Genomic DNA, 25,825 nt, shown 5'->3' with positions numbered 1-25,825 from the left:
CTTTGCCAACACACCTGCAGAGAGTGTGAGGGGATGGACAGGCTGCCTGTGCCTCTCCTTGGTAACCGGAAGAGCATCTTTCAGGGGACACTGTGGTCACCAGCAAGCCTGAGGGCATTTTACTTGACCCTTCTATAGTGTGGTCAGTGGGACGGGGAAGGAGCAGAGTTCCAAACAGACACGGTCCAGCTTCTGTCCCGTTCCTCACCGTGCACCTTTCTGAGCTTTGCTTCCCTATCTGTACAAAGGAGTTAATGATACTTGACTCACAAGGTTACTCTAAGAATTAAGCATAGGGAACATTCTGGGGTGCAGATCTCCCTGTTTCCTCCTTCACAGTGCCTAGCACATGGCTAGCACTATTGTGTCAATGGGGAGATGGATGAGTCTTAGAAAATTTAAGATATGAGGCCCTGAGGCATTGAGAGGAATAAAATCTTTTGTGACTCTGGGCAAGGTCAGCATTCCAAAGTTTGAAATGTGCTGGTGGTTGACATTAGGGATTCTGAGGGAGACCTGCTGCTGGGTCGATTGACTGAAGGAGAGACGTGGGCACGGTTGATGGGCCATGAATATGGGTCTAATACTCATTTCTCAGCTGTTTGCTATGTGGGAGTGGAGTGGCGTATCCCTTCCCCTGGTGTGTTACCCATGAGTCTTCAGTATCTGCACCCATGAGTGATGTCAGGGAGAAAGCAAAGAACAAGGGTTGTGGTTCACAGTTGGAGCCCTGGAGATTGGGGAGAAAGGAGATGCTGGGGGAGACCAGTGTGAAGGTGTGAGAGAAAGCAGCAGATGCAAGTAGAACATCGAAGGAAACATTTACTAGGGGAGACCTGTGTGCATCCCCCAACCCCATATACCAAGCCCCGGTACACCGGCAGGCAGTGAGGGAAGGCATTGGGTTCCTACCCTGAATCTCTCCATAGGGAGATTCAGGACTAGAAGCACTTTAATTTCAGTAACAAGAGCCAGGGCAGAAGACCCGAGTGTGTCCCCTTTTTTTCCTCCTTCCTCCCGTACCCACCTAGTCCCTTCTTCCCGGAGGAAATCTGAGGCTTTTAGATGCTCAGCTGGGGACACGATGGTGCGTCTTCAGGAGCTAGGGCTGCTGACAGCACAGAGGAAGGGACATTGCCGTTGGAACAGATAGGCACACAGTGAGACCCCAGCTCACAGTTGGCGCCATCTTTTTGAGCCTGTTTACTGGTCTGCTAACTGGGATAATAATACCTTCCTCGTGTCTTTGGATGGTACGTGGCTGAGATTGTAGAACCCCAACCAACTATTGGGGTCAAGGGTGGAAGTGTCAGTAGCTCAGAGGAGCAGTGCTCTGAGCAGCCTTTGAGCTCCTTCTGCACTGTCGGTGGTCGCCCACCATCAAGACAGAGTGGGACCTGCCCCCAGACCCCTCACAGTGGGTGCTTTGGGGGAGAAAGGTACAGGCCCCGCCCCCAAAGAGTGGCCAAGCTTAACTGGAGAGAAAATTCACACTCAGGAAGAGCTATGAGCGAGAGAATTGGGTGCCCACCGGTGAGCCCCCGATGGGAGAGAGTGCCATGCTGACAGCATGGGGGAAGGCGCCGTGCATCAGCTCTTTTCTTGCGGCTCTGCAGTAGTCAAGTGGGTCCATCCAACCCAGGCAACCCCAAGAGCCACTCTTGGCTAATTCTGTCACGTGCAGATTTTGAAGACAACCAAAGGGTTAGGTAAGAATGGCTAAAGCCACCCTTTGCCAGCCAGATATGACACAAATCACAAACCTGAATGCCCATGACCTCCAGGCAGGTATATTAAAGTGTAGAGCAGGTGGGCTGTGAGAAGAGCTGAGAGTGTAGCACCTGTGGGCACCTGGAGGGCACATCAGTCCCTGGAGGGGATGCTCAGGCTTCAGTGAGGTTCCCACGTGAAGGCCTGGTGCAGCTGCTGCTTCCTGTGTCTCAACAGGAGGCAGAAATCTGAACTTTACTGTGAAATCTCTTAATTCTTAAATGTCGGCAACTAATTACTAGATTTTTAAGCTCTCCGTTGGCCAACTCTGCCTGTGGCAGGGCTGATAAGACTTTTCAGACTGCTGAGTGGCAATGTCTGGCTTATCTCTTATATACTGTCAACTTCAGCATATTAAAATATGGGCATAGAATGAAGTGAGCCCATTCTCCTTCCCCAGTTCTTTCTCACTAGGAATCAACCATCATCCTTAGCACAGTGTTCCTAAGAGTTCCTGTTTCACTCCTGGATCCTCAAGATACCCCATTTTCTGTGCATCTGTTATTCTTCTTGCCCTTGCCAGTTGGTGTCAGGATGTTGCTGACCTGCCTTAGGATCCTTCTTTGTATTTATCTGCAGGAAGTTCTTGGGCTTATTATACATCGTTGCTCAAAGTCTACGTTAAATGTGAACTAAGTGTGTGGAGGTCAACTCCTTAGACAGAGGTTATCACTGGTGTTGGTTTGGACCCTAATAGTACTCCACAGTGCTGCTGCTAGTTGCTTATCCTGGGGCCGGCAGTGTCCTGTTCTTGAGTCTGGTAGCTTTCCATGGCCCTGGGTGCTCCTGAGTATGATACCGGGAACTGGTCAATTTCTTAAAAGCCTGGCTGATGTACTTGGTGACTCTCTGAGCATCTACTCCACACAGCTCTTTCTGAGAGCTGGGAAGCAACTAGAGCTGGGAAGCAACTGAGAGGTGAGGTTGGTCCCTTCCTGCAAGTGAGACATGGTTTAGAAAAACATGAGAAGTGAGCCTACAGCCCAAGTAAATGCCTGAGCCCGGCCCGGACCAGGCTCCCCTGGGATGCTGTGCTCTTTCTGACTCTAGTGCCTCTCCAGGTCTCAGTTTGCTTGTCTTGAAATGGATTAAATGTTAATCCAGCAGCCAGTATGGACCAGGCCATTCTCGGTACTGGGCATACAGAAGGGCTGAGACAGATATGGTCCCTGACTTCAAAGAGCTCACATTCTAGTGGAGGCAGTGGGCAGACGCTAAGCAAATAAATGAATAAACCCAAAGTAATTCAGTTAGTGACAACCTCCTTGAAGAAAGATAAGGCAAGGTAAGAAGAGAGTGGGTCGTTGGGACACTGTTTAGTTGCAGTGATGAGAGATGGTGCTGCCAAGGAGGAGGCTTTCATGGAACGACCAGAAGGATGTGATGGAGCCCATCAAGCAAGAACTGACTGCAGAGCTATGTCAGCAGTTGGAAAGCATGTGCAAGGGTCCTGAGGCTGGACTGAGCTTGGCACACACTGGAGGATCTGTGAGGAGGAGGGTGGGCCTGGCGCAGGGTGAGCCAGGGGAAGGGTGGTGGGAGGTGAATGTGGGGAGGGGTCCAGGGTCGGAGCACAAAGCACTGCTTTCTGGGAGGGCACAGGAGCTCGTTTGGGGCTCTCTGCATGGGCCCTCGGTGTGGGAATTAGGCCCCTGCTTTGTGTCTCACCAGGCAAGTTCTCAGCAGGGAGTGCAGCCTCCTGGCAACCACCACGGCAGCTTCCGTGAGGAGCAAGTAATCAACCTAAACAGCTTTTCACTTTATTAATGTGTGTGCAAATGGGCCTGCCTTGCTGTTCCAAGGGCTCTCTTTCTGGAAAGGCCGAGAGGACATGCTCTTTGCAGAAACATCTTTCCTCTCTCCTTCACCAGGGAATTCAAACCCAACCATGACTAACCTTTCCTCAGTCACCTAATGGGAGTCAGGCAGGACCGCTACTGAGCCAGTGCAGGCCTCCCCACCTGTCGGCCTCTGCTTGTTTGCACTTGTGCCAATATGTAAACAAATCTGGGCTGCTGTTGTATGTGTGTGTGCATGTGTGTGCATGTGTACGTGTGTGTGTGTGTAATGCGGGTCAGTTTGCTCTTGGGTCCCACCTTTATCCGCCTGCTTCCCCCAACCCCCTTCCACACCCCACTGGGGCTCTCCATGTGTTCAGACCCCATGGGATCAGTCCCATCAGGGCCATGGCTATAGCCTAGGCATAATAGGAAACCTCGGAGGCAAATAAAAGGTGGGGGAAAAAAAAGACTTTCTCTTTGTGATGGGGAACACTATTTGCACATTTAATTCAGTGGCCAATTTAAAAAAAATCATGACGTTTTCTTTCTTTGAGGGGAGGTGTCCTTTCAAATCTGGCTAGTTTTAGCTTCAAAAAGAAGGGAAGTTGTATAATAAGCTAGCTGGGTACCCGGCTGGACTCCAGAGCCAGGAAGAGGCTGAGCAGGGAGAATTCCAACCCTTGGGACTGTGTGTTCCCTTCCAGTTGTCTGGTGTCTCTTCCTCTGAGGTTGGAGCCATGCCCAGAATGGCTGCCTGCCCCAGGGAAGGCAAAGTAAATACATCCCGGGCCCATTCATCCCTCTAAGTGAATGTACAGTGAATGACCCCGCTTCTCCGACATGGTCAGACAGAGGGGCCTTGCCGTGTGGCAGGTATGACCTGTCCTCAAGTTTGGGGAGCACTGGGGGCAACAGAAAGAGCAAGGGCTTGGGAGTTACACAGCTGGGCTCACTCTTTGAATCTGGGGTCACTGGTAAAATAGGAAGCTAATCCCTGCTCGCCCCCGGGGCTTGGTGAAGTTTAAATGAGACGTATGGGAAGTGCCCAGCATTGCCTGACCTAGAGCAGGTGATTAGTAAGTGACTGCACCCTGCCCCCTCCCACGACATAGGGTCCCTCAGATCTGACACTCTGCCCAGACCAGGCTGTTGTCACCACTCCCATTTTCCAGATGCAGGGACTGAGGCACTGCCGGGTAATGTTCGGGGGTCTGGGGTCTCCAGTGGAATATTGCTAAAGCAATTCAGGGTGAAGAGCCGTGTAGCCGGCTTGAGGGAAGGAGAGCCAGAGCAGTTATAATGGGCATGGCCTTTGGAGTTAGTGCATTTGGGGTTAGAATCCCAGCACTGGCCTTATGGCTGGTGGCTGTGGGTGAGTTATAAAACTGCTGTAAAACTTTGTCTTCTCATCTCTAGGATGGGGGGTAGTAGCAGGGCAACATCATGAGAATGTGATGAGAGTTTGACAAGACAGTGCATTTGAAGTGCTTAGGATGGTTTCTGGTACATAGTAAAGTGCTCAGTAACTGTCCCTGGTATTACTGTGATAAAGGTGGTGATGCTTCTGCTGTTGCTGCTGCTGGTAACAGTGATGATGACAATGATGATTAGGGTGAAGATGGTGGTGACGGTGATGATGATAGTTATGATGATGGTGGTGGTGGTGGTAGTGATGATGGCGGTGATGATGGTGATAGTGATGATGGTGATGAAGATTATGATGAAGATGGTGGTGCTGATGGTGGCGATGATGACCATGGTGATTGTGCAGATGGTAATGATGATGATGGTGGTAATGATGTGGATGACCGTGCAGTTTGTGCTTCCCATCAGAACTACAGCCTTTGGCACCATCTTTGTCTTACTTGTAACGTGAGGTCTCAGCTCAGTCACAGAGTGCTCAGAGATGATTTTTTTTTTTTTTTTTTTTTTTTTTTTTTTTTTGCGGTACGCGGTCCTCTCACTGTTGTGGCCTCTCCCGTTGCGGAGCACAGGCTCCGGACGCGCAGGCTCAGCGGCCATGGCTCACGGGCCCAGCCGCTCCGCGGCATGTGGGATCCTCCCAGACCAGGGCACGAACCCGTGTCCCCTGCATCGGCAGGCGGACTCTCAACCACTGCGCCACCGGGGAAGCCCTCAGAGGTGATTTTTATTTCACTTCTGGTTGGTGGGTGGGAGGGAGGTAGGGGCAAGGAGTCCTTGCTGTGTGGGGTTGATGGGGCCTGGGAATCCCAGGCCTTGCGATTGTGGGCTATGAGTAGATGTTTCACGGAGTTGTTTGAGCAGGAGCGCCAGGACATTGGCACGTCGTTCTCTGTCCCACATTGGGACCGGGACCACTCTGAGAAGCTGAAGCCAGTTTCGGCTGCTGGAAGAAGGATCCGAGAACTGTTTGTTCACTGCAGTAGCTCTGATGTTGGACCTTTGTTCTGGTGATCTATTGCTGTGTGATGAACCACCCTGAAACTTAGTAGCTTAAAACAAAAACTATTTTATTTTCTCTCATGGTTTCCTCGGGTCAGAAATTTGGTAAGGGCTCAGCTGGGTGATTTTGGATTGGGTCTGTCCTGCTGTTCCAGTCAGACAATGGCTGGATCTGGAACAGTGAGGGGAAGGAGAAGCTGGAGGCTGGCTGGGCATCCCTCCCTCTTCACATGGTCTCTCTGAATATACTAGTTTGAGCTTCCTCACAGCATGGTGGCCTTAGGGTAGTAGGATTCATTACATGGCTGCTCAGGGCTCCCTCTAGCAAGCCAGGAGGGAGCTTGGGCTTGTCTCTTCCCGAGTCCGGGCTGGATCCAGGGAGAGAGAGGGGCTAGGGTGGCACATTGCATCCTGTGTTTGGCTTGTGTGGTGTGAGCATTCGTGGTCCTAGCATTTGAGAGTAGCCAGAAGTCTACTGACAGGAGACAATGTTTTTTGTTAAGGCACAGAATGAAATCACAGTCACACTAAGGATGGAACCAGAGCCAGGCTTGTGAGTGGCTGGAGGAGAGGGCGTGGCAGAGGGTTGGAGGCCCAAGGTGAGGCCTTCCTGGTCTGCAGCAGGTGGGGCATCCTCTCCCTGAGCTGTGGCTGTACAGTCTCTGCCTTGACATAGGTTCTGAGGGTCCGTCATTCCTCATGGTTGCTCTTACTTCTTGTTATGGAGCTAAGTTGAGGTCACGAAAGGACATGTGACTTGGGAACCTCCCAAGGGTCCTAGAGAGATCCCTTGAGAAATTCCTCTGTCTAAGGTCCTTGGTTTAGCCAGAGCAAGACCAGGTATGGTGGCCTGTGCCTGCGTGTGTAAGAGATGGGGCCCATCTCAGGGTGAGGGGTGCCAGGAGCTCAGCCTCAAGCCAGGGCAGAGGCACGCTTCCTGGAGGACAGTGGCAGCTGGCAAGGCAGAAGTCCTACCTGGCATCGCTTCCCCCATGGTAAAGGTACCTCTCCTCAGAAACTGGGATTTCCAAGCCCAGTCATCACAGCATTAGAGAATAGTTACATTGAAGGTGATATTTAATTTTTATGTCCAAACTGGCAATACCTTGACATTAATTATCCTGCGATAATTAAATCTAGTAACCATTACATTTGCCATATAATGGAATGTGGTTACACAGGACTCTAGCGAGGCTGATGGGTCTCTGAAGCATAGAATCTGTAATTTAAAACCCAGGAACAAAAGTCCTAGAATGCTGGCTACGATTTTTTTACCCCACCTTTTCCCCTAGTGATTAACTCATTGTTAAATAAACATTTGGTGAAGACTGGCACTAGAAATACATGAGTGAGAGCACTGTGCCTGTCCTCAGCGAAAGTAGGCAATCATCAACAATACAGAATAGATTTAAGTGTAGGTATGATTGGGGTGTCCACCAAAGCCACCATATCCCCCCTGGGGCCAAAGTAGGCTTTCTGTAGGAAGCAATGTATGAGCTGCGTCTTGAAGGACAGGCATGAGTCAGCCTGGGTAAACAGTGGGCAGAGGACATCCCAGGTGACGGATCAGCAAGTACAGGAGCATGGGAGGGAAGCACATGGAAGCTGGAGAAATAGCTTTTTGGGGACAGAGTAATAGGCATTTACAGGAAGAGTAGGAAGCAAGGCTGTGAAAGGACCCCAGATGCAGTGCTGGGGGCTGGAATCAATCCTGAAGATAGGGGAGCCATTGCAACATGGGCGTCACATCTGTGCTGCTGAAAGCTCTGGGTGGCCTCAGGGAGCAGGGTGGATTGGGTGGGGGCCTGGGGCCAGGGAGGAAGGGTGGTGGCAATATTTGGGTGAGCGTTGACATAGCACTGATGAAGGCAGGGATAATTGGGGAAAAGGGAACACTTTTTTTTTTTTTTTTTTTTTTGCGGTAGGCGGGCCTCTCACTGTTGTGGCCTCTCCTGTTGCAGAGCACAGGCTCCGGACGCGCAGGCTCAGTGGCCATGGCTCACGGGCCTAGTCGCTCCGCGGCATATGGGATCTTCCCAGACCGGGGCACGAACCCGTGTCCCCTGCATCGGCAGGCGGACTCTCAACCAGTGTGCCACCAGGGAAGCCCAAAGGGAACACTTTTGAGGACTATTTTGGAAGTATAGAACTCAGGACGAGGCTCCAATTCTTAAAAATAAACTTTTAATTTTAGAATAGTTTTTGATTTACAGAAAAGCAGCGAAGATTGCACAGAGAGTTCTCATATACCCCACACCTAGTTTCCCCTATTATGAGCATCTTCCATTCGTATTGTACCTTTGTCACAATTAATGAACCATTACTGATGCATTTTTATTAACTAAAGTCCATGCTTTATTCAGATTTCCTTCTGTGCCTTTTCTGCTCTAGGAACCCATCCAGGACACCACATTGCTTTAGTCATCATTTAGACTCCTCTTGGTTGTGTTAGTTTATCAGACTTTCCTAGCTGTTGATGACCTTAACGATTTTGAGGAGCACTGGCCAGGTATGATGTAGAATGTCCCCCATTTGGAATTTGTATGATGTTTTCTCATGATTAGACTGGGAGAGGAAGAGTGCCATTCTCATCGTCGCATCAAAGAATGTGCTATGAATATAAGTGATCACTGTTGATGTTGACCTTGACCACCTGGCTGAGGTCGTGTTTGTCAAGTGTCTTCACCATGAAATTAGTTTGTGTTTCCCTTTTCCTATACTGTCCTTTTTGGAAAGATGCCACAGCGTGCAGCCCACACTTAAGGAGAGGATGCTCCATGTGTTCTCGGTGAGCCACAGCCCTGGCCACCTGGTCTGTCTTGCAGCTTTCATGCTCTTTACTCTATGAAACAGAGAAGGCCATTCAATTTCACTTATTAATTCAAGTCAAACCCACAAGCACTTTTGCATGTTGACTTTTGCATGTGTGTCAGACCTGGCACTGGTCTCCAGAAATAGAAAGATGAGTGAGACACATTCTCAGCCCTTGAGAAGCCCTCTGCTTGTGGGTACCATCCTCCCATAAGCAGTCTCCAGCCTCATGGCTTCTAAGGCAAGCTAAATTTGCTTGAGGTCCCAACCCTGCCCCTTCCAGCCTGTCACCCCTGGGGCTCCTCCCTGAGTGCTCTATTGAGGAGAAGGGATGCAGAGCAGCATTATTGCTCTTGGGTGTTTGCATGACAGATTCTGGGGGTAGAGGTATTGCAGACATGCCTCAGCCTCAACATTTGAGCCTCAGTGCTTTCCAAATACCTATTTTTCATGTCATTTATTGTGTTTCCGTGAAATAAAATTCTGTAAGCACTTATCAATTATAGCCAAGAAGGTGACAACTGCATTGGGTTGATTTTTCTGCCATTTAACCCTAAGCTGTTACAAGATATGCACACGTTTTGGCCTCTCAGGGCAACAGCTCGCAGGCCACTTCTGACAGGAGCAGCTGGGATGGGGCTGACCCTGTGTAGTGGGGTAGCTGGCTCAGCAGGCAAGTTGGATCTTTGCACAGGTTCATAGAGTAGCTAAACACATGGGGCTGGAACCATCCTCCTGAGTTGGAATTGTGGCTCCAGCGCTAACTATGGGATCCAAAGTGAACGTTTCACTTTTCTCACCTGCAAAATGCAGGTAATGTTATTACCTACCTCATAGATGGCTGTCAAGATTAAAGGAGTTAATACATGTAAAAAGGTGCCTAGCACAGGGCAGATCTTTACCTAGGAATTATATTGACTGTTATCATTTCTCACCCAGGCAGGAGAGACTTATGCCGTTGTGAGCTAAACAATGGATTTGGGGTTCTCATTTATTTATTTACTCATTCATCTGCTTAAAAAATATTTTAACATGACCCATAAAATTTAATTAACATATTTACATATATTCACAAATTCTTTCATAGTTGAGTACAAAAATAGACATTTACTTTCAGAATTTTCACTGAACCTCTTTAATTTCTGTGGTGGGGAGGGTAATACACTTTACTATGATACGAATGAGGAGCCAGGTTTCTTTGTGTGACTAATTCTAAATATGGCTAACATAGTAAGTCAGAGTTACTGTCACTGGAGACTAGCATGTCATTCATTTGTAATCCAAATAAAACTGGTGGTGCCCCATGGCCCAGCCTCTGTGTAAAGCCACACTAGAAAAAAAACAAACAGGAAACGTAATGATGTGCTTAACAGTTCTTGACTGAATCCTTTGAAGACTGTCAGAAGATCCAGTTCATCACGCACAACACTTCTTAGGATCCTCGTTCTCTTTCTCTCTCCCCCTTTGTCTCTTAGAAGCCACCGTCTCCCCAGACTCTGGATACGTCACCTTTCATAGTACACATGTGCTCTTGCTTCTCTTCCTCACTCCTCCTTCTTTCTGCCCCTATTTTTTTTTTCCTGCAAAAGCCCACGCACCAGCCCAGGAAGCCCGAGGAACTGGAGGAGATACAGTGGCTGATACTGGGTTCCTGTTCGTGGGCTGGGAGGGAAGAGTATTCTGACATGACTTGTCCTGACACGTGGTTATTTGGCAAATCGGCGCTGAGTGCCTCCATGTGAGTACCTGTCCCAGGTGCTGGAAAGGAGGTGTGGCATGCACAGAGAGCTCTGTGCCTGCACAGGGCTGGGAGGAGGGAGCATGTGAATGTACTTTTCTATCAGCTTCCCTCTGAACAGGCACGAGGCTGGATGAAACAATAGGGAACCGAATGTAGTTCCAATTTGGGCTCGACTTGGGGGATTGAAGGGGCCTCAGTTTCTCCGGAGACAGGGGAGAGGAAAAGGCAGAATGTGTTGAGAATGTTTCCAACTGGATAGGTCTAAAATGGGGAGGAAAGTGTCTGTCCCATTGGGGGTCAAGGTGTCAAGATTGCAGGTCATGGCATCCTTCAGATCTGAGCTCAACTCTCAGCATCACCTAGACGCACTGTAGGACTGGACCAGAAGCCTGGCTTCCCTGAGCCGTGGTTCCTTGTCTGGGGCTGGAAATCATGTCAGCCCCTCCCGGGGGGGACAAGCAATCAGAGTGCAGGTTGTGGTGTTCTGTGTCTGCCACCTCTTCCTCTTTCACCTCCTCGCCTGTGCACTCTCCAGGCTTGTGTCCCTGGACGAAGGCACAGGCCACAAGCTCAGCCCTGTCAGGAAGGTGCCCATCTCCACATGGAGCCCCACGGAGATAGCCCAGCCTGGAGCCTCCTGCTTTCACCTTAAAGGGAATCAGGCACGTTTTACTCCACTCCATGTCTGGCGGACGTGTGTGCTGCATCTGTCACCATGGCCTTGCCCTGTGCAAGGCACTGGGGGGCTGTGCTGGAGAAAGATACACTGCCCTTGCTCAGGGGATTATAATCTGGATGGGAGAATAAGACCAAGACAGAAGACACCAAAGTGGATGTTGATGATGGCCGTGGACTCAGGAACTTAGAAGGATGCTCATCTCTTGACTCCATGGGCACAAACAGTGGCCTCTGCTTACACACCTCCAGAGATGGGGAGCTTGCCATCTACTGAGGAAACCCATTCTGTTATTGGGCAGCTCAACAGTGAGAAAGCTCCTACTTAATGTTGGGCAAAATCTGTCCCATGGCTTCTCATTAGTCTTAGATCCATGTTCTGGGCCACATAACAATTTTACTCTTTCCCCCATGTCAGTCCCTCAGTTATCTGAAGGTAGTATGTATTCATCTTGTGGTTGTCTTTGTAAGCCAAGCCCCAACAGCTTCCCTACTGGTCTTGAGTCCATCAATATTTATTGAGCCCTTCCTGTGTGTCCTGTGTGTCCTGTGTGTCAGATGCTCTGCAACTCTGCAAGGTGCTGGGGTGTGGTGGGTAATAAGACAGGTGAGGTCCCCACAACTACAGAGCTTACATTCTGGGTGTGAGAGGAAGAGGCAAAAAGCAAGATGATACCACATGATATCTATAAGAAGGAACCCAGAATAGGATGACATGATATGGGGGCCACTTTCGACTTCTGAGCTAAGACCTGCTTGATGGAATCAGGCCCATGAGGGCCTTTGCTCTTGTAAGGGAGACCTTTGCCATTACCAAGGTCCCAAGGTGGGAATAAAGGCCGACTGGTTGGAAGAACAGAACAAGAATGGTTGAGTGGCTGGAGCTTAGTGAGAGGAGGGGAGAGAGTGACATGTGAGGTGAGAGAGGTGGGTGACGGTACACCTCCTGGGCTCTGCGGCCCAGGTGAGGAAGTGGGTTTTATTTTAAGTGTGAAGGGAAGTCATTGGAGGGTTTTTCTAGGACAACAACATGAACTGTTTTCCATTTAGTGACCCCTCTGGCTGCTTTGTGGGGCGAGCCTATAAGAAGGCAAGAGTGGGAGCAGAATGGATATCATTGCCCGTATTGTACTAATAGGACCCTTGAAGATTTGCTTGGACAAGTACTGGACAAATCAGAGGCTAAATGTCTCGTCTCTTGCAAGACTTGGGGTCAATGAGAACCTCTGAGTCTTGGTTCCTTGAATACCCAACTTCTAGGAGTATTTCCTACTCATGTAAAATTTGTGTCTGTCTTTATTTTCCCCCAATTCTGGGTAACCCTGGCCAATGGGAAGCCTCCACACCTCGGCCAAGGCCCCCAGGCTCTGGGTATGGCCAGCCCTGGGGAGAAGGATGCTCAGACACCTCCACACTCAGCAGCCCCCCAAGGCGCCTCGTACTCATGATGTATCATTAGGAAACAAATCAGTGGAAATTGGCCTTTCATCTCCATCAGCGTCACTTTTATGCCGCAGAAAAGGCCCATCCTCATTAGGAGGTGAGGAGGAGGTGAGATTCGGAGCTGGAGCTCCTTGGCAGGTTCCACCATCACATCCCCCACCCCCGTCCTAACTCAGCCACAGTTGTCATCCATCTGTCTTTCACTCCTGCTTTCATCCTTCACTTTCTGTTTGTCATTTTTGGAGAAGAATCCTCTCTGTTGGCACATTTGGAAACCTTTTTCATTGCTGAGGAGAAGGGAACAATACAGGTTTTCATCTCAGACTAATTATGCCTCCAATACACTGATGCTGAATAAAACCAAGGGGAAGGTAATTGGAAATTTTTGATGTGACATTCACAGCTTTGAGAAAAACAGATGTTCGCTTGAGGAGCTGGGAAGAGAATGCGTATCCCTGAGGCTGGCCGATGAGGTCCATCCCAGGAGGTTGTGGGTGAGAGCTGAGCCACCCCTCATCCTGTAGACACGGCACGGGGATTCTCTGTGAGCCCGTCTGTTTCTTGTTGGCCTGGCCTGTGCTTTGTCCTCACCTGGGCCAACGTGGATGACTCCTGTGTTGTCATCTAAGGCATTCAGTGGCGACTCAGGTCTTCAAACAGAAGGTGTCTGCCTGCAGCCTTGTCTCTGCCACCCACCAGCTGTGGGACTCAGGGCAAGGACTCTAGTTGCTATGATTGTCCATTTCCTCATCCATCAAATGGAGCCAGCATTTCACAGCATCTTACAGCGTTCCCCTGAGGATTCAGTGAGACAGTATCTGTAGTATGCTCAGAACATGGAAGTCCTCCAGAAGTTTGCATTTTCTTTCTAAAAAATGGTACCTTCCTGTGGATTAAGGCTGTGCCAGTTCATGAGTGCTTCTTCTCATCAGTTTGGATTTTTTTGACCTCCTTAAATAGCATGACTTATTGACCAGCTCTTCTCTGCTTTCTGTTAGCCTGGGAAGCTATGCACACTACATCTACTTCCTTTTTCAAATAAACCCTCTCACCAAATGCAAATAATAGTGGAGAACTGAGGCAACTTAGTGTGTCTTGGGCAAGCCCCTTTATCCCTCTAAGTTGCCTCTTCCCCACATGTGAAACGGGGTAAAAACTGCTGGGCCTAATTTACGGGACATGTATGTAGGGGGAATGAGAGAGGGGACGTTCCCTTCTGGCTAGAAAAGACTCTGGCTCCCAAAGGGCCCCAGTGACTGGGGCAAAAACACGTCGTGCTGCAATTATTCTTGATACATTGCACTCCCTGTGCTGGCCAGGAGGAACTCTTGAAGGGCAGACGCTGGGTGTGGCCAGTTGAATAGTTACCCCCAATTCTTCATCATGCCCTTGCTGTGGCCTCATGGTGGGTGGAGTATACTTTCTCATGCTTTGGCTTGGTTTGGCCGTGTGTCTTGCTTTGGCCAACAGCATGTTAGCAGGGGTGACAAGGTGCTAGTTCTGAGCCCGGGTACAAGAGATGTAGGATGTTTCCACCTCTCCTCCTGAGTTGCTACCACCTTCACCTTTAAGAAGAGAAGGAATAAGCCCTGGGTAATCCACTAGTCTCAGGGGGATGAGAAACATAAGGGTCAGATCACAGCCACTGAGCTGACTGACCCACAAACCTGCAGTGAGAAAAAGATCTGCCCCAACCAACCCACACATCTGTAAAAATATATCACGGTTGGTTTTAGCCACTGAGGTTTTTTTTTATTTTTTAACATCTTTATTGGAGCTGCTGAAGTTTGGGTGGTTTGTTACATGGCATTATTATGGCAAGAGCTTACTGATACAGTGGGCTGTATTTGTTTCTGCATTCCCCACATCCAGCATTATGCCTGGTACAGGAGTAGTGGAAGGAGGAGGACAACAACTGGACAGTTGCAGTTTACTGAGTAAGCAAATGAGTGAATGAATGAAGAATTTTGTTTGGTTGTTAAACCTGATTATTAACGTTGATCCTTCATTTAAGTTGACACACACGGACGCTCGGAGTCTGAGGGTCTTCTGGGGCTATTGAGGTGCCCACCCCATCTGGCTGACTCTTTCAGAGTCTTGTTCAGATGAAAAATATGAGTGTCAGCTCGGGAGAGGGAGGAAGAATGAGCCATGAGAGCCTGGTCCTGGAATACCTGTCCAACAGTGGCCTGAGGAGAATTGCCCTGAACCCTGGGCTTGTGGGTGGTAGCGACTGGCAGTCCCCCTGGTGCCCCGCCTACCCCTTGTTCTCTCTAGGAATGCTGTCCTCCTTCCCAGTAGCTGGTTGCTCTAGTGGGGTGCTTCAATAGTCCTGTGACAAGCACTGTGACCCACACCATCTTCCCTACTGCCTTTGGGCGGTCAGCCCAACCCCAGAGACAGACCCAGGGGCCTTTCCATTTCCCTCTGAAAAGCCCTTTGCAGAGGCCTCCTGGTGGCCAGGGAGAGAATTGGGATGGGATGACCCCGGGATGAAAGAAAGACGGGAGTACTTAGTGTTTATTGAGCGCTGACCTTGTGCTGGGCTCTTCACATGCCTTTTCTACTTTATATACCAGCAGTGCTATTTTGACTCTCCCTTTTATAACTGAGGACACCGAGGCCTAGTGAGGTGGCGGTAACTTGCTGGAGGTGGATTGTGGAAGCAGGATTTGGATCCCAGCCGCCTGGCTCCTGCGTCCCAGCTCTCGGAAGTGCAGTGGGCTCACCCCGGCCTGTACAATAGAGGCATCTAGGGAGCTTTCAGACAGCTTTGAGGCCCAGACCCCACCCTGGATCAATTCGGAGGGAGCCGTAGGGTTGTGACCAGTCCATCCGATGCTTAAAAATCTCCCCAGGTGATCTGATGAACATCTGGGTGGGACCATCATGTGATGTCCAGGCCTTACTGCTTGCAGCTGGGGCTGAAGGGACCTCTGGCATTGGGACACAGAGTAGTGGACGCTGCCGTTCTTCTGTGGAGTTGTATGTGCGAGGGAGTTGGCATGGCTTGGCCACTGTGACCTCGAGGGTGGCCATGGCCCCTGGGCCTGATGACAGAGGCCCCTACCCTGGGGCAGGTCAGTGGGGCTCTGTGTGTTGGGCACCCAAGCCCTTTGCTGAGAGCTTTGTGAGCCGTGCTCAAGCCTGGCAGCACTGGGGGGAGTGATCATCCCTGAGCATGTAGTTTCTCTTTCTCTGTGCACTTCAATTTGCTCCTTTTCCCCTTCGTTCACTGCTTAGCTGCTAAGCAGAGGCCTTGCTGGAATTTAGAGAATGGCTGTTTTGACTTACAGATGAGGGAAGACACTTTAAAGCAAGATACACAGGAAGGCAGATGCATGTCGTGATAGATATTCAGTCTCTAACCATGTCTGGAAGAGTGTTTGCTTAGAAAAAGGGTCAGGAGAAAAGCAGAAGCAAAGGGCAATGAAGGGGAAGTGGAATGAATGTTTGGAATTTTGAACTTGGGCTGGCATTCAGGGCTTGGGAGAGGAGCAAACTCAGATGATGGTGTGCAGGGAGGGAACGGGCTCCCAGAGGGAAGCGGGCCAGGGTGGGGATGGATGAAAGCCAGCTGAGGCAAGGGCTGCCCTGAAATAACTCAGGAGACCGAGTGATCAAACACAAAAACTGCCAGACTCACAGGCACCCGTGGGCCCTCTGACGCGTGGGCCTCTTCCAAAAGGTGCTGACGGAATTAGGAAAGTGATCAAAGACCTCCCCTGTTGAACACAGGACAGACAAATCAAAGAATGTGGGAAATCAGAAAGAGCAGAAGAAAGACAAATGAGAAAATGTAAATAACTCTGTGGAGAAAAGCAGAGGGCATCTGGTACAGGTGGTGGGGTGTGAGGGCTGGCACTACTCCCCCTACCCCAGGGGTTCTGCTCCTAGACAGAGATGGAGCTGGGCTCCCAAACATCACCCGTGCGTGTGTGTGCACACAGATGTGTGTGTGTGTACACGCCTTTTCTCATGGAAGTTTCCAGTGCCGGAGGACAACAGATGGATAACTGCTCCATTCCAAGCAGGCAGTAATAATAACGGCTAATACTTGTAGAGGCTTACCACAGGCCAGGCACTTTCTGAGCACTTTCTGTGTCTTGTCTCATTGAATCCCCTCGATCGTATAAGGGAGAGATGTAAACAAAGTGTATTTCCATTTTATTTGGAAAAACTGACATGATTCCTAACCTGGCTAGGGTTTGGGCTGGCAGCCTGACTCAGAATTTGCTTCTAACACTTGAGCTGCTTGTATGTTGGACGCTTTCAAGGGACACCTTTCAGATCGTGGTCATGGTAGCTGTGGATCTTATCATGACACACTTCTGCTGTCAGCGCTCTTGGGCAGAATAGCTCTTTGGGCTGCTGCAGCCCACTCCTGGGTTCCCTTTCAGAGCAGCAAGCACGCAGGGGGAATGTGAGGCCCTGGAGAGGATGCAGGTAGGTGGTGAGCTGCTCAGGGCCCCTCTGGAAACTCATGGACACACCCTTGAAGTTTGGTGTCTTGGCTGCTTGGAGGAAGGAGATGCCCAGCAGACTGGAGGAGTGGTAACTGCAGGCTGATGGCCTGTAAGCCCCTGGCAGCATCACCACCAGTGTCAGGGGCTACCTAAGGCAATAAGAGTCATACTCAGTGAGACAGCACCAGGAATAACATCTGGGTTCAAGTCCTCAACGTTCCTGCTGTGTCTGCACAGTGAAAACCTCCTGTTCCTGGGCCTGTAGTGCAGTAATCCATTTGCGTCTACTTCGGGTTTTATGTAGGCAGGTTTGGCCTCAGCCCACACAGGTGTCTGGGTTCTCTGACCTCACCCCTCTCCTAACCTCCTCCATCCATCTTAGCAGATGACTCCTACGACCTCATCCTGGAGCTTGCCCAGCTGCAGAACTGCTCCATCTCCACTCTGCCACTCGAACTTTCCATCCTGTTCCAGTGCTTCCCTAGACGTGTCCTTTGACCTCACTGAAACACCCCACCCTCACCTCATTGAGCAGGAATCAGAGAGGTGAAGGACTTGGCCCAGCTGTGCCACCAGGAATAGAACTGGAACTTAAGTCTCCCTCCTCCCATCCCCATTCCTGAAGGCAGGTCCGTCTTCCCATTCTCACACCTGAATGCAAGTCCTTCTTCTTAGTCTAACAGCTATTTTGCTTATTTTTAAGGCATTCTGACAATATCAGGATGAATTTCATAACCTTACTGCCTAGCCCAGTCCCCTTTTTCATTTTCTGTATTCTTCTCTAACCACATGCACACGAATTTCATAAAGAGTCACTCATAATCTAGAGGCAATTTTGTGTTCTGCTTCTTTTTTTTTTTTTGAGCTAACATCCTGGCATAAACATTTGCTGTGTTGTTGCAAAGACCTCCTAATGATCATTTTATATGATTGCATTGAGATAAAGAATTGATGTTCCATAACCTACCTAATGTTTCCTGTTATTGGACATTGTAACTTTTTCCAAGTCTTCAGTCAGTTCTTTTGGACAGTGTTTCATTGAAAATCTTCATGTGTCAGGTTTTATTTTCCTCCTTGGATTGTTGCCGATGGGAATTTTCCAGGGTCAAAAGAGGGTGCCAGTCTCCTGAACGGCATCATCTCGGTCTTGGCTACCATGCCTTGGGGTGGTATCATCACCCTCCTTTTACAAATGAGAAAACTCGCCTTTCCAGAATCTTCTCACGCTGGCTTCCTCTCCCTGGAGCAGCCCCTGCTGCTCTTGTGCCCACTTTGCACACCTCACTAACTCCTATCATCCTTTCCATTTCAGCCCAGTCACTGCTCCTCGGGGCAGCTTTTCCTTGGTGCCCTGCCATACCCAGGTCTGTTAGATATGCACATGGCGCCCCGGGCTTTTCCTGCAGAATGCATGTTTCACTCTGCGGCGATATATCCATCACATAATTATTTGACTAATGTCAGTCTTGCCCACTAGATTCTAATCTGTGCTACAGAGGGTGGTATGGCCACCTTTCCCCCCATCGTGCCAGCCTGGGGCCTGGCATGCAAAGCGGTCTTACTGAATGCTTGCTGAATAGGGAATGAGGGCTCTATATGCCAAGGACATATACCACTGGTAAGGGGCAGCCGGCCCCTCGTGCTCTGCTTTCCTTGAAGAAAAATGTTCTCAACATACTCTAGCTGTGCGCCTAAGAAGGGTATATCTCAAGCTTGAGAATAGAGTGCAGGCAGCAGGAGGCAAGAACAGTGAGCAAGTTTGTAATGTTCTTGGAAGACAGCATGGTGTGGTGAGGCAAACAAGGCTGCGAGCGGTAGCAAGGACGTACTCCTGATCAGCTCTGCACTATGTAACTGTGGGGCCTTGGGCCGAGCCGTCGATACCTCTGGGTCTCAGTTTTCTCACCTGGACAATGGGCACACACTGTGCCCCCCTGGGAAATAACCGTGACTTGGAAGTGACCTTCCCTTCCCTCATTGTCCCCTTGAGCAAATGAAAGCTACCCCAGTGCCCGTATCATTCAGCTTTCTTCCCAGGTATTTGAAGAAGGGGAACACTTTTTGTAAAAACACAGCCCAGGGACTACCCTGGTGGTCCAGTGGCTAAGACTCTGCACTCGCAATGCAGGGGGCCTGGGTTCGATCCCTGGTTGGGGAACTGGATCCCACATGCATGCCGCAACTGAGGAGTGTGCACGCACAATTAAGGATCCCGCATGCCGCAGTGAAGACCTGGCGCAGCCAAAATAAATAAATAAATAATTTTTTAAAACCCAAAAAACAAAAAATAACATAGCCCGTTAAATTCAAAGTGCTCCTCAACTTCCTGGGAAGGAATGCAGTGATATCCTTATCCAGATGTTAGATCAGCTGTAAATCAGTATTTTTTAAAACTCAGGTGTAATTATGTGAATAAATCATGAAGTCGGAAGTGGGTTGGATTGATGCGTCAGGTAAATTCATCTCAGCAGCAAGTGGAGGTGCATGGGGGCCCGGGACTCGCCATAGCCCTGCCCCCGGCTGTAGGTCTTGCTGGTTTCCCGGTTCTCACTTGCGGCCTTTGCCCTCCTGTCCTCCCTGCCTCATGGCCCTGGACCTGCCTTCCAGTGTGCTGTCTGACCGCCAGCTGCGTGGAAGGGCCCCATGCACATCGTCGGGCTCTGGAGGGTCATGGGAGCAAGGCATCGGGGCTGAATTTCAGCCGAATCTGAGTGTGGTGGGAACTTGGGTGCAGGCGTGTGTCTGAAACTGAAGGGGCAGAGTCAGAGCCCCTCTGTTTTGGGGGGCTGGGGTGGGGGATAGGCTGGGTCCCATCAGAGGAAGCATGGATGGCTCTTGGCATTAAGTCTGCTGAGGATTCCCTCAGATGTATGGCATGAGCTGTTCTCTGGTCCTCCCTATCTGCCTGTCTGCCGCCAGCTAAGGCTGAACCTTGGGCCTTGGGACACATTGCACATGGTGGGCATACCCTTGTCTGGGCTGTCCTTGTAGCAGGGACCTGTACCCTGGGAGGGGACTCCAGGCCCCCGGCCAAGCAAGTGGTTGTGAGCTGTGCCCTCCATAGGTTAAAGGATACAGGTGTGAGAGGCCTCAACACCCTTGCACTTGCTAAGGCCTTCCCCACAGTGCTGAGGAGGTTTGCAGGTGTGGGATGGGCATAGCCTGCAGGTACACCCCGGGTTCTGAGCTAGGCTACCTGGTAGCTTTTCAAGAGGACTGAGGTCTTCCTATCTACTGGGCACATTTACACATGAGCACGTTTATTTCTCATAGCTCGAGACATCTTACAGGTGAGGAAGCTGAGGCTTGGGGATTAAGTGACCCGCACCAAGTTCACGGCCAGAGAGTGACAGGGTTGGGATTTGAACCCTGGTCCATGTGTCTCCAAGACCCTGCTTTTGTCAACTCTGTGATCTTGAAAAGAGTGAGGTAGGCAGTGGGATGGTGCCTTACCTAGTGGAAGGGGGCCCCACCTACCTCTGCGCAGACTGAAGTGTGCGTGTGTGTGTGTGTGTGTGTGTGTGTGTGTGTGTGTCTGTGTGTCTGTGTAGTTGGAGTAGACTCTGAGGGCCACACCAGGAGTGGTACTTACGAGGGAAGGACGGCAGAGGGAGCTGTCCTTCTGACGTTTGAGATGAGCAATTTGTGATAGACGTCTAGAGATGGTGAGTGGGAACACTGAGGGATGTGTCCATCTAGCATCTGTCGTTGGATGGCTAATTTATTTCGCAGTGTGCAGGGCTCGGCTCAACAGTGCTAAGTAATGATTTTCTCTGTCTCAGTGACATGGCTGAGGTAGAAGGAGGTGGCTGTGTACCAGGGTGACTCTGCCTTCTGCTTTGCTACCCTTGGGCTGCAGGGCATATCCTTTCTTAAGAACTTTGTGTGGGCCAGAATGTGAGATACAGTGAAATGAAGGGGCGGGGCCTGTCCCCCCACCCACCAGAAAGGTGGCACTTGACCAGCAGTGGGCGCCCCCCGCCCTGCCCCTGCCTCCCGCTCCTGTCTGCAGTGTCGTTGCTCATCCACAGGGTCTCCCAGCTCCCGGGGCTGACACTTGCCCTTGGGAGCCCGGACACATGAGCCAGGATGGCAGCCCACAGTTTGGGGGTGCGGTGGAATCTCCTTAGCGGTCAAATTGTGAATCTAGCTGTAGGCCCTGAGTTGATGCCTGTGGGTAGGCAGGGAGCTGTGGCCTCTGTCACAGGCTCACACAGAGCTACTGAAGGAACCAGAATCCCCCACCTGGGCCCCAAAGGGAATTCAGTGCCAGCTCAGACCTCTAGTCCCAGAAGGAACCAGGTTGCCGTGGACGACCTCGGGTAGCAGAGTGGCAGCCAACGCCCACACTGCGTCTTGCTCAGCCATCCTCCTGCAATGCACAGACTCAGTGGGCTGATGAGTGTGGGGTGTGGTCAGGGCCCCCAGGCCCTACTGTTTGCTTGTCCTCACTTCGTATCCCTGCTCCCCAGCCCTTCCCCAGGCTTCATATTCTGGTTGCGAACAGCCTAGGGGAAGATCCAGCTCCCTCCCTTGGGGCCTCTTGGCAACTCACCCCTGGCAGGGCCTCTCCTGGAGGGGGCACATTTGTGCTGTCGGAATGGAATTGTGTCTGGAGGGCTCCCAACATGCGATTTCTCCTTAGGAGGAGAACTTTTGCTTCCTCCTTTTGACATAAGGCAAATGGTGTGGTGACGCCAAGCAGCTGGCTGCTGGGACACCAGTCCTGGCTCTGCTGTCTTGATGTGTGGTCATGAGCAAATGTCTTATCCGTTCTAAGCCTGCAGTGTTCTCCTCTGTAAAATGGGCGAAGCAACCCTTCTTTACTTGCTCGGGTCAAAAATCTTGGTGTTGTTTTTCTCTCACACCTCATAATTAACCCATCAACAATTCTTTCAGCTCTCCCTGTGGTGTATCTGGAATCTGATTACTCCTCACCACTGCCACGGCCACCTCGCTGGTCTGTCCCACCATCATTATGACAGTAGCCTCGTGATTGGCCTTCCTGCTTTTGTCCTTGGCCCTGTGGCCAGAATGATCCTGCTAACATGGCAGCTGATCACGTCATTCCTCTGCTCAGAATCTTCCCATAGCTTCCCATCTTTCCAGGGGAACAGCCAAAGTCCCTACCTTGACCTAAGTCAGGTGAACACACTTCCCCATCTTCATGGAATGGTCCCCATTTATACCTCTTGGCCCCAAAGAATTATTCACTCTCAGAATTGTCCTAGTTTGCTGTATGCCAGTGCTTGTCGTGGCTTTATTCATGATAGCCCAAACTGGAAGCAACCTATATGTCCTTCAGGTGGTGAATGGATAACAAACTGTGGTACATCCATACAATGGAATATTATTCAGCATCGAAAAGGAGCAAAATACTGACACACATAGAACCTTGGGATGATTGTCAAAAGCGTATGCTGAGTGAAAGAAGCCAGACTCAAAAGGCCTGATACTCATGATTCCATTTAATGATGCTCTGAAACAGGCCAAAGTACAGGGCAGAAAACTGAGCGGTACTCGCCAGGGCTGCTAGCTGAATTGGCCCTAAGAGGCCACGGAATTTTTGTGGGGTGATGGAACTACTCTATATCTTCAGTAGGGGATTGGTTACACGACGGTCTAAGATGAACAAACTCAGAATTGTACACTAAAAAGAATATATTTTGCTATATGCAAACGATAGTTCAATTTTAAAAACATGTTCTGGTTTGGATGATAAATTGTACGGTCACCCTGTGTCTAACGTCTTACGTGATCCAGCCATGCATCATCTCTCTGACCTCGTTTCCTCCTGCCCTCTTTCTTGTTCCCTCCATTGCAGCCACCCAGGCATCCTTGCTGTCCCTTGAATATTCCCGGTATGATCTCTTCACTACTTCTTCTCTCTGCCTGGCACAGTTGACACAGTCTCCTCCCCCTCCCTTAGGGTCTTTACCCCAAAGTCTCTCTATCAGTCACCAATATGACCACATCATGTTACATAACAAACAACCCAGCACATTTCACTGGCATTCAGCTTCTCATGCACCCCTGCAGGCTGGCTGGGGTGACTCATCCAGGCTGGGCTGGGTAGGTTTTCTTCCACCTGTGGATTTGCTTCCTGGCATCTTGGCTGGGGCAGAGCTTAGAGGAGCAGCTCTCTATCCGTAAGATGCTCTCCTTTGGCCATGGCCAAAGCATAAGAAGGCAAGTGCCTGTATGTGCATATTTGAAACTTTAGCTTATGTCCTGTCTGTTAACATCCCACTTGCCAAAGCGAGTAGGGCTGTGAATATTACCAGTAATCCAAACTGCCACTGTCACCTTCCCAGGGAAGCCTTCCCTGACCAACCTCCTAAAATTTTAACCACCAGCTAGACATTTGCTATCCCTCCTCTCTGCTTTACTGTTTTCCTAAACACTCATGACCCTGTAACTTAATATACATTTTATTTATTGTTTATTTTCTCTTTTCCTCACTGGAATGTAAGTTGCACCAGAGGAGGGACATGTGTCTGTTTCATTCACTACTGTATCTCCAGCACCTAGAAAAATGCCCAGTAAATATATGCCTCAATGATTGAATGAGGTTATGCTAAGAATGTAGTGAGATGAATTTAGGAGACATGCTTGAAGTACAGTACTGCACACAGGAAGTGCTCAGTAATGGGCGACTCTTATCACTCTGAATGCCTGACTGCTGGTGGGAGAGTCGGGGACTCAGTTATATACATGATTGCAATAATTTGCATGATTGACCTTTGAAGCAAGATCTGTTTGAATTCTGACTTCAGAGATAAGGCGTTGAAGCAGGGAGAGACTGTCACTTGCCCAAAGTCATCTGGTGAACCAGGATCTCTTTAACTGAGAGCTCACGTGGCTTCCTCAGTGCTGCGCTGCTTCTGCACCTCCCTTCATGCCAGTTTCTACGCTCTGGCTTCTTTCCTTGCACCAGAGTCCCTGTGGAGTCAGAATAACTGACCAGATTAGAGCTCAGTCCCATGAGGGTGCTGAAGGTGGGTCCCAAGCACCCCTCTCAGCAACCCGGGAGTCGGGCACAGCGTGGGGCCTCAGGGACACCAGTGGCTGTTCTGTGCTACCTCCAGCCACTAGTGCCCTGTTTGTTGAGACCCCAGAAGGGCCGCTCTCTGCAGACTCTGAAGTGGTCAGACCCTGAGGATGGGTGGCTGGGCCTCTGGGCAGAGATCACAGAAGCACATGTTCAGGAAAAACGTAGGCTTCTCCTGCCGAGGGCAGAGAAATGGAGGGAGGGCTTGATGGATGGGAGGTGGGAAATTTTTTTTTTTTTTTTTTGCGGTATGCGGGCCTCTCACTGTTGTGGCCTCTCCCGTTGCGGAGCACAGGCTCCGGACGCGCAGGCTCAGCGGCCATGGCTCACGGGCCCAGCCGCTCCGCGGCATGTGGGATCTTCCCGGACCGGGGCACGAACCCGCGTCCCCTGCATTGGCAGGCGGACTCTCAACCACTGTGCCACCAGGGAAGCCCGGAGATGGGAAAATTTATGAGAGTCATTCTGTTTGGTCGGATGACCCCTCATGGATGACACTGGGCTGAAAGAGCCAGACTGCCCAAACGAGAAAGATCAGAATGCTGAATTTGACCTTGAGTGATGGATTCTGTCTTGGTGAGGGGACAAGGCGTCTGGGTCATGCCCCCTCAGTGCCTTGTACACGCGTCTGTGAGGCCTCCCATGTGGATTGGCAGTCTGTCTATTTTCCCTGCCAGACTCTGAACTTCTGCATTCCCTTGGTGCGTTCCCAGGGCCCAGGAGAGTGGCCCAAAGGCATCAGCAAGTGTTTGTGGCATTAATGATTTATGGAGCAGTTACAGTGAGCCAGGCACTGTGCTCAGCTTTGCACATCTATCATCTCATCTGCCCCCTCACCTGCCCCGGGAGGAAATCGCTGCTGTCATTCCTGGGGCTTGGAGAGGTCTGCCCATTCAAGGCAGTACAGATGGTCAGGGTAGAGCTGGTTTACATACCTGCACTCATAACCTTTGCACTGTCTTGCCTCCTGAGATTGAAGGACACATTCTAGTCCCAGCCCTGGTACCTAGTGGTCATGTGGCCCTGGAAATCTAATCACATTGGATCTCTCCTTTCTGCTCTGTAAGATGGGGATTACAAATCCCATCGGTCCTACAAATAGGACTGTTGTGAAAATCAAGCCAGAGGTTGCTTGTGATGAGTGCTCTATAGATCTAAAATTTCATAACTAGTGTTATTTCAAGTGGGCACCAAAGGCAGTCAACGAATAGGGGAGTCATAGCAGAAGGGTGACAGAGAGGGCTTAGGGAAACTTAAATATGATACTGATCATTCTCAGTGGATAAATGTGCAAAGAGCATGGTCAAACAGATCACAAGAGGAGGGCTTCCCTGGTGGCGCAGTGGTTGGGAGTCCGCCTGCCGATGCAGGGGACACGGGTTCGTGCCCCGGTCCGGGAAGATCCTACGTGCGGCGGAGCGGCTAGGCCCATGAGCCATGGCCGCTGAGCCTGTGCTCCGCAATGGGAGAGACCACAACAGTGAGAGGCCCGCGTATCGCAAAAAAAAAAAAAAAAAAAAAAAAATCACAAGAGGAAATGCATCTTGTTAACAAACATATGGAAAATCACTAAAACCTCAGCTGTAATCAAAGCAAAGCAAATTAAGACAGGATGCCATTCTTCACCACTCAATTAAAGGATACCCAGTGCTGGTGAGCCTTG

General features: G+C 50.2%; 1 protein-coding gene and 1 non-coding gene across 3 annotated transcripts in view; both read left to right on the top strand.

Moving 5' to 3' along the window:
* GRID1 (glutamate ionotropic receptor delta type subunit 1) overlaps positions 1 to 25,825 on the top strand; it is a 666,827-nt gene that overhangs the window by 216,298 nt on the left and 424,704 nt on the right. The window lies entirely within an intron of this gene.
* On the top strand, positions 19,197 to 19,269 carry TRNAA-CGC (transfer RNA alanine (anticodon CGC)). Its single transcript has one exon. It is a non-coding gene; the product is annotated as a tRNA-Ala (tRNA).

The sequence above is a fragment of the Orcinus orca genome, chromosome 14 (assembly GCF_937001465.1).
Source record: "Orcinus orca chromosome 14, mOrcOrc1.1, whole genome shotgun sequence".
NCBI lineage: Eukaryota > Metazoa > Chordata > Mammalia > Artiodactyla > Delphinidae > Orcinus > Orcinus orca.
Note: the sequence above shows the minus strand (reverse complement) of the source record. Positions and strands in the feature narration are given on the sequence as shown.